The following is an 18,769-nucleotide window of genomic DNA, read 5'->3' as shown; positions in this document are numbered from 1 at the left end:
TTTTCTCCGTAGGTATATATTTTGTGTGTGTGTCAGTTTTGTCAGCCGTCGAGAGGTTTTTGTTGTTGTTATTTTGCTTCTTATATATTCATCCGAGAACATGTGAATTTCTCATTATTTACACACATTTTACCGGCACATGTTGTGCGAGTGTATTGGATGATGATGAAAAAAGGTACGATGTGTGGTTTTTGAAGAAGAAAGAAATACATGAAAAAGGGATTTCGCGCCAAAAATGAAATCTGATAAGAATTTGGATGCAAGTCAATCATGCAAAATGAATTCTGGTTTGCTCTTTTTGCAATTCTTATAATTTTTCATCATAAAAAAAATAAAAAAAAATTGCATGAATATTCATTCATACAATCGCGCGAACGAAAAGTAAATAATAAATATGCAAAAATCTAATTTAAAATTATATACATTTCACTTATGTACAGAAAAATACACTTTCCGCTATATTGCTTGTCAGAAATGCCATGTGCGCGAATATCATTCCGTATGCAGGTACATAAGACCGTCGTATATACACGCAAGTCGTACATATGTACATAAGGTACGTGGCTACAGAAAAAAGAAAAACAACATATTACACAAATATTTTTCGCATATTAACCGGGTAAATTGGATCATATGATTAGATATTGTTTTCTGCATTTTATTTTGATTGTTTTGAACATTATTTCTTCTGGATGGCCATTTATTTGACATTTTTTGTGTGTGTCATACTAGAATACACACGTTGTATGGACGATACATGGCACGGGTAATCAAAGACACAAATTGCCGAAAAATGCGCGGAAATTGATAATTTTTTCACTGAAATGATCGGGAGATTATCACAAACTTGATATAATGCACACTTTACTGAAATCCGGCGGTGAATGAGATTAAAATGATAAGAATGTCTCTTTAGTACTTTTTTTTTATGTATTTTTCATGAATGATTTATAAAAGCTAGTTTTTTTATTAATAATTTTTTAATTTAAATGAATATTATTTATTTTTTTTAAATAATTATTAATCACCTTTAAAATTTTCCTTTCAATATTTTTTTGTGTTCATTTCAATTTATTTTTTTTATATTTTTTTTTAATTTAAATTAAAACGTATCCAAGACCGATTTTATTTCATTTAATGAAATATTTTTTAATTCACTGGATTTTTCACAATTTTTAATATTTTTTATCACTTCACTTTTATTGTAATTTTGGCTCCAATTTATTCTTGATTTTTTTTTCTTGATAATTTTCGTGCGATTTCTTTTATTTTTACGTGTTTCTCTCGCACAAAATTCACTTTTTCTCTGATTAAATAATTTCTACGAATTTTTATGACAATTCTTTCAAGTAATTTCGCTCGAAATACTGCCGAGTCTTTCGTGAAATAAAATTTTTATTATAAAATTGTTGGTTGCTTTACTCTAACTGCTGCTGCTGCGTTTGTTCAAATTATATTTTGTTCGACGGACGTTGTGTAGTAGGTTGTTTCATTTCATAAGCCAGCAAGCAGGCAGGCAGGCGAACAGGCAAGCAAACACACTCACTCGATATTTCTATACACACACACACACACACACACACGTGCGAACGTACCGGCATACACACACCGAGACACACATTGACGTAGTTTGTGGATTTTCAACCATTTTCATGACAAACACATTCGCACTGGCATCGTTGTAGTGGTGTTTGTACGAACCAACACAGGCGCACGATTGGCAATGTAGTGGTAACAATGCACCAACACAAGCGAAGCTGTAATCACACACACACACAGCGACCGAGGGAACACGTAGAGAGCGAGTGATACAAAAACATGGGTAGAAAATTAAGTCGAGGTGAAGTGGAATGGAATGGTACTCGGTGAATGTGTATCTATGTGGGTTTTTTACGTATTATAATAATAAAATGGTACGTAACAACATGAAAAATATATACATATATACAGACATAATATTATTTTATAGAAAAAACAAGCAAGCTAGGAGCAGCACACAACACACTGCTGCTGCTGCTCTGATGTATTTTATCCGTTTCGTTCCATTCCAATTTTTCTTTTTTATATTATTTTATTTTTTGCTGTATAATATTTTTTGTTGTTGCTGCTGCTTGCCTGCTTGCTGCTGCTGCTGGAGTTGAGTATTATTTTGCTTAACTTGATTCAACAACAGCACGATGATGGAAAAAAGCAGCAACACAAAAATGGGAACGGAAGGAGGAATGGTTGTGGCACATCAACTTTGAAGATGAAGTGACACAAACAGTCCAGCATCGTCCTTTGCTGCTTTTTTTTTAATGAGAACCGATTCGCAACCGATTCAATCGGTTTTCAAATTTTTGCGGTTCAACCGATTGTCACTGATTTGTGCAAAAAATTGCTTGTTCATCTTACGTTACAAATTGTTGTAATAAAATTATAGAAATTTGCTGGTTTAGCTTTTATTTCTTGTAGGTATCGCCACTTATATCGTCGCGCGCCATAAGTGTCATCATTAGGAGGAAACCTTTTCCGTTCATATTTTTTTGATATGGTCAATAAAACGGACAGCAACGTTAATGACTTTATTATGACACACATCGATGATATCCTTAGTCCGAATTTTATTGATTTGACAGACAGTTTGTTTATTATTATCATTCCGTTAACTCGATACTATCAACAAACTAATCAAATAACAAAAAAAAAAGTATATAAAATACACTCCCGCGCATTATGTATCACGACAACAACAACAACAAAAACACAACTCACACACCAAAAACATTATGTACTTTACTTGCCTTTAATATAACAAGTACAAGTTCAAAAAGAAAATAAAATAATATAAAACAGATGATTTTGATAGATAAAGTCTCTCTGTGCGGTATTTTTACTTTTTATTTATATTATGTATCACATACTCTACATTAAAAAAGGTACATAAGCGGATGGAGAGGACGACAACGAGTATATGCGATATATTTTTTTTTGTGTATTTTTATTATTATCGTGTATAAATTCATGTGAAATTTTTAGAGTACTAGTTTATGTACTACTAAGCCGGGAAAGAGAAGATACATAACGACGAATGTGGGATGTAAATAAAAATTTTAGCATAGTTATTGCGAAACCAAACAGTAGTAGCGTAGTGAATTTTATTCTTGTACTTTTTTTTTCTGCACTTTACTTTTTACTAGTTTCGAACTAATAGTGCTTGTGCATCCGAAATGCACGGGAATGGCAAATCGCTCAACAAACGGCGTGATAAAGCAGATGAGATAGAGGAAAATGTGGGTGAAAAATTGAAATGTTTTTTTCGTGGTATTTTTAACATTGACATTGATTGAAGGTAATAAAGAATATGAAAAGGGAAAGCATAACATAACAATTTTTTGTGTGGAAGTTTCGTGACCGATTAATATTTTTCCTTTTTTTTTGTAGGTTTGATACTAGGATCCATGAACCCACGGAAATTAAGGCTGAAAAGTCAAAAATATTTTCGATTTCTTAAACTATTAAACATTAATTAAGAGGTAAATAGGATTTTAAAAATTTTTTGATGAATATTTTTCCTCAATAATTTTCTCAAAAACTCTGAAAATTTTCACTAAAAATCTTAAAAGATATGGAAATATTTTATTTTTCAATGATTTTTATGGAAATTTTAATCTTTTTAAAAGAACTTTGGTCAAAAATGTACTAAAATTTGAACATTTTCTTATATTTCAGGTACTCGATATTAGAATTACTTCTTCAAAATTTGTCAAATAATTATTTTGGACAAAATCGAAAAGTTTTTTAATCATTGTATTGGCCTCATAACCAAGAAATCGTCAATCAATCTTATCATAATTTGTCACTGGAAAGGAATCCATCTGATCAAACATCGTTTTCGCACAAATTTCTACAAACCATACATCATCACATACTTTTTGTATGTGACCCAAATCCAAACAAGAGAAAAAAAAATAAATCTACGTAAAATTCAATAAAACCGGCATGGCATGTAGAATAATGATGATGATGATGATGAGTCACACACACATGTTGTAGACACAGGTGCATGCACAACAATCGGGGGAAGCCTCTGGAGAAATACATTTTAATTATATCTCTCTATTGGATCTCTTTTGATGCAATATTCGTCTTTCTTTTCCATTCTTTATTAACTTTTTTTCTCTGTTTTTATTCCTTGCTTCACGTATTTCCTTGCCCGTGTATACGATCTAATTATATTATTATTTACTTCTCTTTTTTACACTTTTTTTTTAGGTTCAACATTAGAGACCGCACACATTCATTCATTCATAACAAAGTTTCGAATCTCATTATTCCCATCATTCACTCATTCATTCATCAACGGCAGTATTGTTCCATAAAAAAATTGATGACAAAAAAAAACAAGCCGGTAAGAAGGCATTTTGACGACAACAACATCATCAAAAATATTTTATACCTTTTTTTTATATTTTTTTTTTCAGAAGCAGCAACAATAACATCGTCGCCGTTGTCACCGTGTATTATAAATAATGTTTGCAAAATAATATAAAAGTGTGTCAGCAACAAATAAACACACAGAGACACACATCGCATGTACTTAAAAATATATATTCCTTTTTTGTGAATGAATGAATGAATATCCCCAGCATCATCATCATCTCATTCTCTCACTCAATAATATATCTGTTTATCAGAGGAAAATGAAATGACGAAAACAATATTATTTGATTTCATTTGTTTGCATGTACATGGCCCGACATAAAATGGAATAACAATCAAAAACATGAATAACAACAAGAAAATTTTGTGTGTGCTGTTGTTTTGATGGTGCTGCAAAAAGGGAGTTGTTGATGATGATAAACAAAAACAATTTTTTTTGTCTTGTTTTTCGGTATGTGATTTCTTCTTCTAGAGCTTCTGTAATGATAAGACATCGAGTACCGCATAAAATGAAATTGCTTTGTTTTTTTCAGTCATCGGAGGAAGACACAATCACGCTCGACGGTGGTGGAAAAAGTGCGGGATCTTCGATTTTCGAAAATACGTTTTTGATCAAAATTCTGATTTTTTTCGAATTTCCAGAATTTTTTCACCTAAATTTAATTTTTTTTTTACATTATTATATGAAATTTATGAGAATTTTTCTGGATTTTTGATCCTAGTATCCCAAAAGTCCAAGACTGAGCCTCGTTTCCGATTTTTTTTAAATTCATGACAAAAAAAAATTAATTATTTTTCCTCAAAATGCTAAAAGTTTCTGATTTTTTATAATTTTTATTTTATTTTTTTTTTTAAAAAAAAAATTAAAAATAGACTTAAATAATTTGGAATTAATTTTTAATTAAATCATTTAAAAATATTAAAAATCCAATTTCGTGAAATAAATTTAGATCCCGTGAAAAAATCCACTTTTTCCATCTCCGAAACACGACAAACAACAAATTTGACATTCAAAAAGTTCTAGAATTGGTGTGTGTGTCGGCTTATGGCAGAAATTTTGCCTGTCTACCTTTTTTGTGTGTCTATATTTGCTATTTCTATGAAATTTTTGCCGTACCGCAAACGTTCATCATAACAACGGCATGTGGCGCCAATTTTACCTATTCAAATGAGATGTGTCTGGCTTATTTGTACCTACGACCGTTTCTTGGAACACTTCTTTCAAATGGATTTCTGAACTGACCTTTGCACAGATTTGTTTTTGTAACGCTAGTTGTCACACGAAAACTAGAAAAAACTGCTCTTAAGGCGATTCAAAGGATCAAACAGGGATTAAGTGAGTTTTTCAAGTACATTTTTCCACTTTGACACACACTTGATGTGAAGTGAAATGAGACGAAAGGATGATGTCATGACCTAACATTGCAAGACATGTGAGTTGTTATGTTCATTCATGGCATGGCACCACCACGGCAGTTGTTAACATGCAATATGTTACGACAATGTGACGTTAAATGTTTCAAAGGAGATAAAAATGCAATGAAATTTTGTACAAAAATTCTAATTCATCATAAAAATGCAACAACAAAATAACAATTAAACTCATATTAAAAACTTTCGACGCATAAAAAATATGCAATAATAAATTTTTGTATTTTATTTTTATTTTTTCCAAAAGCTACACAACAAAACTGTCATAAACATCATAAAATACCGCATATAAATCATTTTTTTTTTTAGTTTTTTGAAAAAATATATTTATACAACTTCACTAGCTGACCGGCTGTTTCATACAATATTCATATTTTTAAAACATAATAAAACTCATCAGAGTCCAGAATATTGGAAAATAAAAAAAAATGACGATGACAATAATGATATTAAAATCAGCTGGGGTACGAGAGATAAAATGTGCAAATAATAACTTTTATTTCGCATGAACGACAATAATTATTATATTGGACGTCGTTGCTGCATGTAATAATTTTTATAATAATGCAATATAAAAATTTTAAATATTCACATTATTTATAATGAACAATTCAAATAAAATGCTCACGATGATTCCCCCGAAAAAAAAATTATGAATTAAAAAAACATCATAAAATAATTGGTGTTATCCTGAATGATGATGTTCAAGTTCGTTAATGATTTGCGAATTCGAATGAACAAAAGTGAAGTCAGGGATAAAAAAAAGTTCCCTTTTATGTTTTATAATGATGTTACTTGTTAAAAGTAAGTATATAGAAGTAGCGTTATATAATGTGTCTGCACACCGTAAATAACGTAGATTCTTGCAATATATGACAGGCATGTGTATTTTTTTTTATTTTATATTTTTTTAAAGACTATTCAAACAGGTGCTTTTGTCCTTGCGTTACATGTTGATGATGATTATTTTTATATTGTGAGAAAAGTGACATAAGGACACGCAAATAAGACAGCAACGTGGAGAGATAAGGGAAAACATGTGTTTTTTTATAGTGGAGGTGATGAAAGTGGAAAAACATGTGTGTCACTAAAAGTGGTTTTTAAGAACTTAAAAGGAATCTTTTTCAGTAAGTTTTCTTTTATTCACGTTTTTTTTTCTTTTTACTTGGAAGGAAAAAAACTTCCTTTTTACTTTTTATTTGATCTAAGGTTGATAAAAATGTTTTGGATTTCACAGAACTTCCAAACATTAAAATAGAAGGATATCGAATATCAAATTTTACAAAAGAAATACATTTTCCTTAGAAATTTAGAATTTTTCATACTATATTTTTAAAAAATTTAAAATAATTTTAATTTAAAAAATTAATAATTTTTCTCAAAAAATAAAAATGTGAAAACATATTTTAATGGACATTTTTTTATTAAAAAAATCTTAAAACGGAAATGTTAAAAGAACATTTTTTTTGCCTAAAGTTAAAAATTCATTTCCGACAAATAAATTTTTCTAATGTTTTTTATTATTTTTTTTTTAATTTCAAAAAAACTTAAGATCTAGAACAAAAATCAAAGTTAAGCCAATTTTTATATTTTTTTTTTTTATTGATTTCACAAATTAAAAACCAAAATTTAACATTTTCTTAAAAACTTAATTTTTTTTTTCTAAAAACTTAATTTCTTAAAAAAATGAATCTTATGACTTTTATCGATGATTTTTTGGCCGACTTTTTATTTTAAAGAAAATTCAAAATTAACTAAGAAACCTAAATCTCATTCGAAAAAGTTTCCAACTTTTCTCTCACATGGGGGTACAAAGCAAACAATGCTCTCATTTTACTGTCATGACATCCTGTAATTAGCGTAATTTCCATTTTATTTATTACAATTCTTTCGTTATTTTTTTCTTTTTCTTTTTTGCTAACATTACACTACATTTTACGTAAACAAAACGAGACAATGTAACGTAAAACAAATTAAACAAGTTGATATTTTACTTTGGAAATTAAATGTTGAGCAAGAGCAATGGCAATAAACATAATTAGTAATCAGTCTCCTTATTATTTTTATTTTTTTTATTCGTTCATCTGATAAAAAAAAGGTATGCGCGAGACGAGAAAAGCACACCGGGAGTTATTACAAATGTAAAGAACGCACCGCCAAAGAGGAATTAAAATAAAAACAAAAACAGACCAAAAAAGCCGGTAATGATAATGAATGAATGAATTGAGATCACCAATGAGTGTAAAAAAAAAATATGCGAACGAGAAAAATATATAAAAGGAAAAATGTTGATGATGATGGTGATATTGTTGTTGTTGTTATTACTCCTCCGCTACTCTACATGTACACTTTGATATCATACTTTTTTTTTACGTAAATCTAGAAAAGAAGACGACACGACCGCAAAACAACACACGAAAAAAGCCGGCATTCCCCTTTTACAGTCTTTGTGTGAAAAAAAAAACAACAGAGACAATTTTACGTGTTCCGCATGGTCTAGTTATGGGTTTCGTGTAGTTCATATTTTATTGTTATTATAATGAAATTGTTCTTTGATAACTTTTGCGATATATGTGTCTGTGCATGCATGCGAACGAGAGTGAAATTTAGAGCACGTGCACGACATGATTGAATGGATGCAAAGTCATCAACGCGAGGGATGAGTTAATGATTTTCGTGGTTATGCAATACGACAAAAAAGCCTCTCGTAAAGGGTTTTTGGGTTCAATTACCCTTAAAATTGCTGAGATAAAAAAAAAGTTAATTGAAATTGTGCCTAATTGCGATGACTACGACGACGACGTAATCCACTCATCCACCACGAACATCATTCTCGTACGTAATAATAGAGGACAATTATCCACAGAAAAGGAAAATTAAACTTTTCTTACGGCACACGAAGCGAATTTCCTATCAAAAGCAGTGTGTGTAGCGGCAGAAAGAAAACCTACATTAATAATTACTTTGTATATTTTGTGATGTCGTCGACGTTGTCGTTGCCGTTGTCGCACGAAGAATCAGCAAAGTATTTCCCTCAAGTCAGACACATTTCCATATGGAGATATTTCAAATTAATTTTTGCCATAGTATAGAATAAATTAGAAACTCGGTACGGAGGAACAATCTCATGGAATTAATTTTCTTTGTGTCTTATGTCATAAAAGTGGAATAGTGAACTGTGGCTGCTTTCGAAATGTTTTCGATGTTACATTGCTGCAAAAGTCATGGATTAATACTGAGAGAGACGGAGAGAAGATTCAAGTGAAATGAATAATCCAGAATTCATGCATGTTGATGATGATGCTTATGATTATTATTACTGCAAATAATTCCACTCTACATGCTGCAATGCTGCTTGCCGTTGTTGTTGTTGTTTAATTCAAAATCGTTTAAAAGTGGAGACACACACAAAGTTTATGTGCGTCCGTAATGTAATGGAAATCTGTGAATGACTGTCGTGTGCACAGTTCTTCTTCTTCGTTTTGTTGCTAAAAAGTCGGATTTTGTGAATATGAGTAAAAGTTTTCCCTACAACACCCTTCGTCTTCAATAAACTAACTCCTCTCGAGCAAAACACAATTTTACGTAAAAATTCTTTTTGTGGCAAAAACTCTGTAGAGAGATAGTCGGTCGTCGTCGTCGTCGTCACAAAAAGTAAAAGGCAGGGTAGTCGAGAGATATCTTCATGCAGAAAAATAAAATTCAACAAAACCCAAATGATGATGAATTCAGAATACTCTTCGTCGTCGTTGCCGTTGTCGTCTTTGCTTAGCAGCAAAGGCAAGAGCAGAATCAGCACACACAAATTTCTTCTTTTATAAATACCATATTATCTGCCAGGCTGTAACCATCATAGAAAATTCTCTGTTTGCATTGTTGTTGTAGCAGCACCGAAGCAAAAGCAGAGCAGAGCAGAGTAGAGGGAAAAATACATACATTTTATATAGACGGCCATATATACATGTAGATATATATTATATTTTGAAATGTCGAAGCAAAGACCGAACGACCCATATGCAAAAGGCATATTATAGAAATAACGTAAGCAGGCAGGCATCAGGCAATGAACGTAACATACAAAATATTCTCTGTGAGTTGAGTAGATGAAACACAAGGGAACGGCGCAAATAGCTGGGTTGCGTGAAGCCGTTCAATTTGTGCGACCGACTACACACACTTTTCTTTTTCGATTTTTTGAACTTTTCAAAATTTGTTTAAAACTTTTAGAAATTCTAAGAATTATTTTTTTAATTTAAATTTATTAATTTTTTAAAACTAACAAAAAAAATCTAAAAATTTTGATTTTTAATTATTAAAAAAAAAAAATTAAAAATTAATTTTTCTAAATTTTTTTAATTTTTAGAAAATCTAAAAAAAATTAAATTTAGAAAAATTTAAAAAAAAATTAGTTCAAAAAAATAAAAGTCGACACAACATTCGCATCGCATCGCAAAAAACATTAATCTACAATGATATCACTCTGTTTCATGTTAAATTGCTGGTCGGTCGATAGTATAACATTCATTTATATTTTGCTGCTGCCTGACTGTGTATACACTTATAATAAACTTGGGGTATAAAAAGCAGGCAGGCAACCAACTCTCTGATATTTTTCGAACGAATTAATGTGTGTGTATGTGAAACGAACAAAATATCATCATCCGCATCTGCATCTATGGAAGGTCTCTTTAAGTGTTATTTTCGATACGTATACTGTCAGTGCCGTGCACAGCACAAAATGAATGAGTAGTACTTTAGCTGGCTTTTAAAAACAGCACACCAGTCAGTTTTAAGCGTTTTTTGTACGACACGCCGTACACGACGACGTTGAAGAAAAATATTTTATATAGAAAATTTCACAATAGAGATATTTTATCACATGGTATTTTATTTTGTATTAAATGCTGACTCGTACGGCGTGATATTGATTCAGGTATACACGTCGCCCGTACGAGAGACATCAAGTAATAGTCCTCCATACCAATAATAATAATAATAATATAAAAACTGCATAAAGAAATTTATTTATTATTATACTTTGTCTGAATAGGTCTCTCGCACCGTAGGTAGGTACACACGAAATGTGTGGATATGACGTTTGTGTATAAATAAAATAAATATAAAATAAAAAAATCGTTCGTTGTACGGAGCTGAGGAGCAAAAGACAGCGCAACAACAACAATAATAATACACTAATATTATAAGAGAGTACAAAAAAGGTATAATGAGGAGTTTGCTGTGCTGTTCGAACGACGACGAGTCGCTCTTTACAAAAATACAAAATGTATAAAATAAAATAAGTCATGCCATTCCGAATGTATACTACTAGAGCTTTGTTTGATGATGATGATGACGACCGTCGTCGACGTTGTTGTCGTCGTCGTCGTCGCAGGCTTGATGATGTGTATTTTATTATTAATATACGAGAATTGTCTGTAACTGAGTGAGTGTTGTTTCATTTATCTGCAACATTCTAAAAAAACTTTTCGGGGAAAAATGCTCGAAAAAGTGACTTACACCCAACAAACGACAACACCGACGAGTCACATGCACCACCACACGAAAAAAAAAAACGGAAAAATTATTATTTTTATTAGAGAGCATGTAGTCAAGAGTAGTCGTCTCTTGTTTCGTGTTCATACGTTGTTCTTTGACATCGTGTTTTTTGTCGGTGTTTTTCTTTTTACAATTTTTTTTTGTTTGTAATGTACTTGATGGAAAAAACAGAACATGTGATCTCATGAAAAATTCTTGTTTTTTCAGGGGAAAACTCCCACAGTGAATTTACGTCGTCGTGTAAAAGGATGCACGAGACCATGAACGAAACGAATGAAACAGAAATTAATGCATTTTATTTTATCTAATGAGCGACGACACACAATTCCATGTTCGCAGAATGATGAAAAGTAAGTATGTACTGAAAAAGGAAAAGGGGAATCCTCCTCTTCGTAATTTTATTTTATTTTACTTTTTTTTTTGTATGCTGAACAAATGTCAAGTTTCTGATTATAGATTCGCATTTCGCTCGTACATTTTTGCTTTGAGGATAAATTGTGTTACATTGAAAGCACTTTTTATCGTTTATTTACAGTTGACGAGTAGGTACAGGCAGAATTTGTAAAAAATGAGGCAGAAGAAAAATGTAAAGGGAAAAATTACGAAGATATGAATCAAATTGAGACAGGCATCAGACAGTATGGATTTAAAAGGAAAAAATGTGTATGAAGGAGATATAAATTGACACGACGACGTTTGTTAATGGATTTGAATGTATAAATGAATGATGGATAATGAGAGGTGAGTTTTTATTCTAATCAGCTTAAAATACCGAAAACAGCCTTTTTTCGTAAATTTTTTGGTTCCTCCCAAAAAAAAAAAATATTATCACTCAAAAGGACATTTAAAAATTTTTAATTAATTTCATTTAATTATTTATTTATGTCAAAATTACAATTATTTCATACATTTTTTTTTTAATTGTAAAAAATTGTAGAAATAATATTTTATTGCCATTTTAAGTACTATTGGTATGCAATTCGATGCATAAAATTGTGGTTCTGCATTATTATTATTATTATTTGCAAAACCTATTTATAGGAATGCGTATAAAATATTATTGAACCATGAAAATAAAATATATTTATTATAAATTCACAGAAAAAAAAATTAAAATAAATATCTGCGTGCGTGTGAATTCTGTGCCATGCATTCATAAAATGCATTTTTCGTGTACCTACCCTGGATGGATTTGTGTATTTTTTTTGTATAACATTATGTTATTATTTAATGCTACGGGGAAACCCACCAATTTTTTTTTTGTTCGTGAAACATTTGATTGGTATTCAGTGATTGCGGATAAAAAAAATCTAGTGATGACCAAATTATATTTCCACAAATATTTTTTTAATAAAATTTGTCGTCATCATCATCATTATTTATTATGAAATTTTCCATTAATAATAATTCTCCTGTGACAACATTTTAATTACTTTTCATTGCACCTCAAGTCACACAATTTTAATGCGTGTGACGTCAACAATTCCCTCCTTTTTATAATGTGTGTATTTAGTCAGTCACTTAGCTCTCGCTCTCGTGCAGATAATAATTCAATTTATCAAATTTTCCGAAAATTTGCCAAGTACGTACAGAGACGCACACTGCATTTAATCTTTTGTTTGTCTTCTCTTAAAATGTTTTGTTTATTATTATGAAATTTCTCTCTCACTGCCGCACAGTCTGATATGGATCTAATAAAAAGTCAACTCTCTATTATTATTATTATTTGTGATATAAATTTATTCATACGCCATCGTACGTGCAGAAAATTCAATGATCCAAAGAGTGTGTGTTGTTCATATTTTAATCTGCATCAAAAAGCTAAAACATGCGATTTATGTAGCATGGAGGCAGGTTGTTTAGAGATAAATGAAATTTTTGTGCTAGAGGTGAGTGTGCATGCACAAAAAATTTCTGTGTCGGTCATTTATTGTTTTTATTTAATAAATATCAGAAAAGATTTAAAATTTATTGCTTTAGATCGAGATGGTAATTCAATTATTTTTCATTCGTGGCGGCGGTGTCGATGGTGCGGCAGACAAGTGAAAATGTTGCGTTTTAAGTGAATTGCTTTTTTCGACGTACGTGGGTGTTTTTTAAGGTGTGAAGTGGTTTTTCACCTGAATGACGCGCACCGATTTCAAGGGGATTAGCGGCTTTTGGTGTGATTTCCAAACTTACTGAACATAGAAAAACAATTTTCTTTATCAAAAATCTCCTTTTTCTTCATCTTCTCTTCTAACTGTGACAAGATGCCAACCACAGACCATTTTAAAACTTTCGATCATTTAAAATAAAGACTTTGTTGGTTATGGTTTTCTTCTTGCCATTCATTCAAACCAAAGTAGTGCACAAAAAATTGAAGATAGGCATTATAATGACACCACTTTGTCTTGTTATTTCTTGTTAGAAGTTCTTCTAGATGTTGCAATTGAATTCGAAAAACAACAAGGTTCCGTAAAAAAATAATAATGGCCAAGTTTTTGGTACTATATAAAATAAATTTCGATTTTGGGGGATCTTAGATGCAAAATATCGCAAAAGAAAATAAGATTTTGTTCAGTTTAGCGCGCTCGTTTTGCTCTTTTTGCTTCAACAATGAAGACGACACAACATCCGACTTTTATTATATGCGAAGAAAACACATAAATTATCCAATAAACGTGATTTTCCCATATATTCCATCTTTTTATTATTTTATAACGAACGGAAGATTTGATATTTTTCATCGTCGCAAGGCGCAACCAAATTTATGATCGTTTATTTTCGCATCCATTCACGGAAAAAAGAGAAATTTAAGACAAATAAAAAATCGTATTAAAGGTAATAAAATAAGAGTAACAACGCAGCAAATCAATTTCGGCGATTTTTCTTCGCTGTAGCTTTTCAGAATTTTCCTTTTTTTAAAAATAAAACTTTCAAAAACTTTGCTTACCAACGATTCCACGTAAAAAATGATTCAATTACGAATGAAATGCACTTACCTAGAAAGAGAAGATAAAAAAAATAATTCGTTAAAAATACAGTAAAAAAGTAAATAGAAGTAGGAATATTTTGTGAAAAAGGTTAATGCTGTAAAAATGTTTCGCAGAGGAAAAAGTTTTTTTTTGTTTGGTTGTTTTGATAAATAATGCAGTTAGTTGCAGATTTGTTTTATGATTTTTCACGGTGAGTGAGTTGTAAAGTGGAGTAAATGGCAAGAAATTTGTGTATTTTTTTTGTTTGCGTGTTATAGAAGTTTTTTTTGAAGTAAAATTCATTTTTTTTAAGGAAACTGATAATCCAGACAAAAATTTAAAAAGAATCTTAAAAATAATTTTTACTGCAGTTTTAGTCACTGGTGAACGAGTTAAGTTAAGGAGTAACAAATATAAAAAATATAATAATAAATGAAAAAAATTAAAAAATCTTGTTTAAACAATTAAAATAAAAAAATTAAAGAAAACTAAAATTATAATGATTTCTTTAGATTTTAAAATTAAATATTTATTTTATTTAAATTTAATTAATTATTTTCTTTTAAAAGTGATTTTTTTTAAGTTTCTTGAATTTTTAAATAAAATAAAAAAAATCATTAAAAAATAAAATTAAAAATGAAAAACAATAATTTATTTATATTTTAGAATTATTTACCTATTTTTATTAAATTTTTTATTTTCTTTAAATTTTTTTTAGTTTTTAAAATTTTTAAATTTTTTCAAAAAAAAAAAATAAAAATAAAATAATTTTAAAATGTTTCCTTAACAAAGTGATTTAAAAAAAATTTTTTGTCTTTACTTTCAGATATTCCAAACTAGGGATCACCTTCACTCTTTAACATCGCAAAAATGTTGTCATCAAAAGGGAATAAACAAAAACGAGAAGAAAAAACATTGCCGACGAAATTCTCTGAGGACAGAAAACGAAGACAATATCAGGAAATAATCTCAAATAAATAAATATTGTTTTTATTTTTTTTCATTGAAAAAAGTATCCTTATTTATTTGTTGAGTTCGCCGTAAAAATGTGAACTTTCGAAAGAAGGAATTCTTACATAACACACACATCTTGTCGTCGTCGAAGGAAAAAAACAGGAACAATCTGATCCAATAAAGCAATAAATTTAAAATAAAAGGCACCATAATTTCAGATATAAAGACGGAATAAGAGGGAAAACGGCATAAAATGACTATAATAACAACATCATCATTTTCAGCAAGACCAAGCACACACAAAATACAATATGCTAAGAAAATAAATGGATATCGCTACTGTTTTCGTGTACAAATAATAACAATAATAATATGGTAAAAGAGGCACATACACACACATATTTTATTTATGCATGTAAAATAAAATCAGACGAATATATATAAAGTTAGGTCAGTGTATTTTAATGTGGAAAGTGAGCAACACAGCAACGACCTTGTCTTTATTATTATTATTAGTATTACTATTATTGCTGTTTGTTGTACTTTATCGTCGTCGTCGGCTTGCTTTTTGGCATTCCGACTCCGTTGATGATCCTTCGCAGAGGATACAAAGACAGCTGATCCCCATCTGCTGCTACCTGATTGCCATTCACGTCATTTCACTCATTACTATTACAAGTACCATTCAATGAGGCAGTCATAACAACCTGTTGCCGTCTAGAAATCGTCTTCCCATTTACGAAATACATGTCAAATGATTTGTTTATATTTTATTCTTCTTTTATTTTGCTGCATATCGTCTGCGAGCGAGACTTTTATTATTATTTTTCGTTTTTTTTTTCTACTATATCTTATATAATAATCTGTTCTCGGTGTGTGAGCGGTATTTCTTATATAATTTCGTATGCAAGAAAAATGTTCAATGCAGACACGCCGACTACTAAACGTTAACAAGGGGATTGTCGTGGGATTTTTACACCGACAAAATTACACAAAAAAAAACCGGTGATGATAAAAAGAATGTAAGAATGGGTCCCTAGCTGGTGTCTCGTTTTGATAATAAAGTCATGTGTCATGTGGTGATTTGTATTATTTTAACCGTATGTGAGATGCGGAATTTGCCAAATATTTTGTTTCATCTTGAGACGAGATGATGAATGAATTTCCTATTAATTGGTTGATCGTTGACGAAATCACATTGTTGCAAAATGAACTCAATCAACTAGTTCTGAAATTACGTACTTAATAAAATTTCTCTATCGAAAAAGATAAAAGCTTTTAAATAAATGACAATTTTAACCCTAGAAGCTATTAAACATTTAAGCCACATTTTGTCTCTATTTTCTCTAAAAATATGTTCAATATTCATGCAAAAAGCATAAAATGTAGGAGAAACATACGAGACGGATGTCTTAGAAAAAAAACGAAGAATTTTCTCTTGTCGTCATCATTTTTCGTTATCTCTCGAGGTAAGTTTAAAATGTGTTCAACACACTAAAAAAACAAAGCAATTTCCCCTAAAATGTTTTTATCTTACGAATTTTCACAGAAAATCTTGAACAAATATACCGTCTCTCCTCTTCTTGTGCTTCTCGAGTACTATAATCAAAATGATGTATTTAATCAACTTTTATTTGTACGACACAGCAAAAAGTCTTACGTACATAGCATTCGTTGAAGACGGAAAACTACTACGACGAGAGAAATCGTGTCATATTCGTCTTATAAAATTCTTTCCTCCCTTCATCTCGTCTCGATGTTCCCTCGCACTCCAACTGCTTCCCACTTGCGTTTTTGCCTCGCTTTTGCTCTGTCGACGCAGCAATGGAACATAGAAACTTTCATTTATAACATTTCTCGTGTTACGTAGATTGCAAGAAGAAATTTTCCTTGCTAAAACATTATTTTGAGAAATGTATCATTTGATAGGAAGCGACAACATCGATCGATCGAGTGTGGTTTGAGGAAACTTTCGAGCTTTTTATCTTCGTTTTTTATCAATTCGATGATTTTATTCGGGATTCGCGACGTCAATATTGAAAAATTAATTAAATAATTGATTTGATTTCTTTTTATTAATTTTTTTTTGCTTCATGATTTTTTTTATCAAAGAACGCATTATTTCAACGACGACTAAGGCAGATATTAGGGTTTCTGTCCCGTTTTTAGAAGAATTTTATATTTCAGTTCAGTTTTAATTGCTTAAAATTGAAAACTAAAAAAAATAATTTTTTTCTATGGCGTCATCGGACTCAAGCCGACGGCAGCGTCATGTAGTAGTCGATCCCTATGGATATTTTTTTTGTGAAAATTTTTCGGTAAAATTCAAGTCACTAAAAAATGGATAGAAACCCTGACATGTACAGTAGGATATCCTGTTCGGTTGCTTTTTAATGTCAGAAGAAAAAAAGGTAAAAGAAGAAAATTAAAAGAAAGGAAGGAACAACGAAATGGGATTTGCTGATAACTTAATTTAGATTAAAGCATTAGTTTCTATGTAGTAAGATGGTCACGTGACGTTGCACAGAATGACGAGGAATTTGTGTACACAAAGTAAGTAAAATTAATTAGAACGATCGACATTCTGTCAGTTAGAAGTCGTGGGGAGAGAAAATGCACATATGTATAAGATTAAATCAAACAACGTCTGTCTCTCGAATGGAAAGGCAATAAACGTCCTTTGAGCGGATTTTTACATCAACTTGACGTTGTTCCGAAGGAATTTCACGAATTTAACAGATCAATGAACTTTTGTGTGTTATTATTAAATTGCTCATTTATATCATTTATTTTTGCCGGTAAAATGTCACATACGGACGTTTTGGCACACGTCGTCGTAGCTCGACACGTAAATTTTATTAGATTATCATTCCGGTACCGCACATGTATAAATAATAATATTATATAAACAAATACAAAATTTATTTATTTATGAACTAATCGTCATCAGAGCAGCAGCCAGTCTCGTGCTTTATTTAATAATCATCGTCATCATGAGACATAAATTGCAATTGCCAAGCCATTCAAGTCAATAATGAAATATACGATGACGACGACAACAAAATTTAATCTATAGAGAGAGAAATAGTTTTGAAAAGTTTTTGGCGGTAAATGACATACAAGCGGTAGCAAAAGCAGCGGCAGCAGCAATAACGATGTCGACACACATTAAAATGTCAACATTATCTCTTTTGTATTTTGGTTCACACACACGAGACATAAACACGTAAAAAGAGAGTAGATACAAAGTCGCATCATCATAAATCATCACAATTTTGTAATTTGTGGTGTGCCGGTGCGCCGAGCGTTGTCGTGTCAACATGTGTGTCGTCGTGGATGCTCAAAAGAGAAATATATGGGTTAACTTTGACTGCTAATGTACATGTACCGAAAGATGAAAAATAATGTGACCTTGACAGTGACCCATTTTGAAAGGTTGTGGAATGTAA

At 30.7% G+C, this 18,769-nt stretch overlaps 1 protein-coding gene across 10 annotated transcripts in view; it reads right to left on the bottom strand.

Moving 5' to 3' along the window:
- The window catches only part of LOC134836270 (trithorax group protein osa), a 70,040-nt gene that overhangs the window by 32,618 nt on the left and 18,653 nt on the right, over positions 1–18,769 (bottom strand). Inside the window, exon 1 of one of the 10 annotated variants that reach the window (XM_063851496.1) lies at positions 1,029–1,428. The exons of the other annotated variants lie outside the window; for them this stretch is intronic. The gene's annotated coding sequence lies outside the window, so the exon portion shown is untranslated. Of the gene's footprint in view, positions 1–1,028; positions 1,429–18,769 lie in introns of those variants that run through there. 10 annotated transcript variants of the gene reach the window in all.

The sequence above is a fragment of the Culicoides brevitarsis genome, unplaced genomic scaffold (genome assembly GCF_036172545.1).
Source record: "Culicoides brevitarsis isolate CSIRO-B50_1 unplaced genomic scaffold, AGI_CSIRO_Cbre_v1 contig_5, whole genome shotgun sequence".
NCBI lineage: Eukaryota > Metazoa > Arthropoda > Insecta > Diptera > Ceratopogonidae > Culicoides > Culicoides brevitarsis.
Note: the sequence above shows the minus strand (reverse complement) of the source record. Positions and strands in the feature narration are given on the sequence as shown.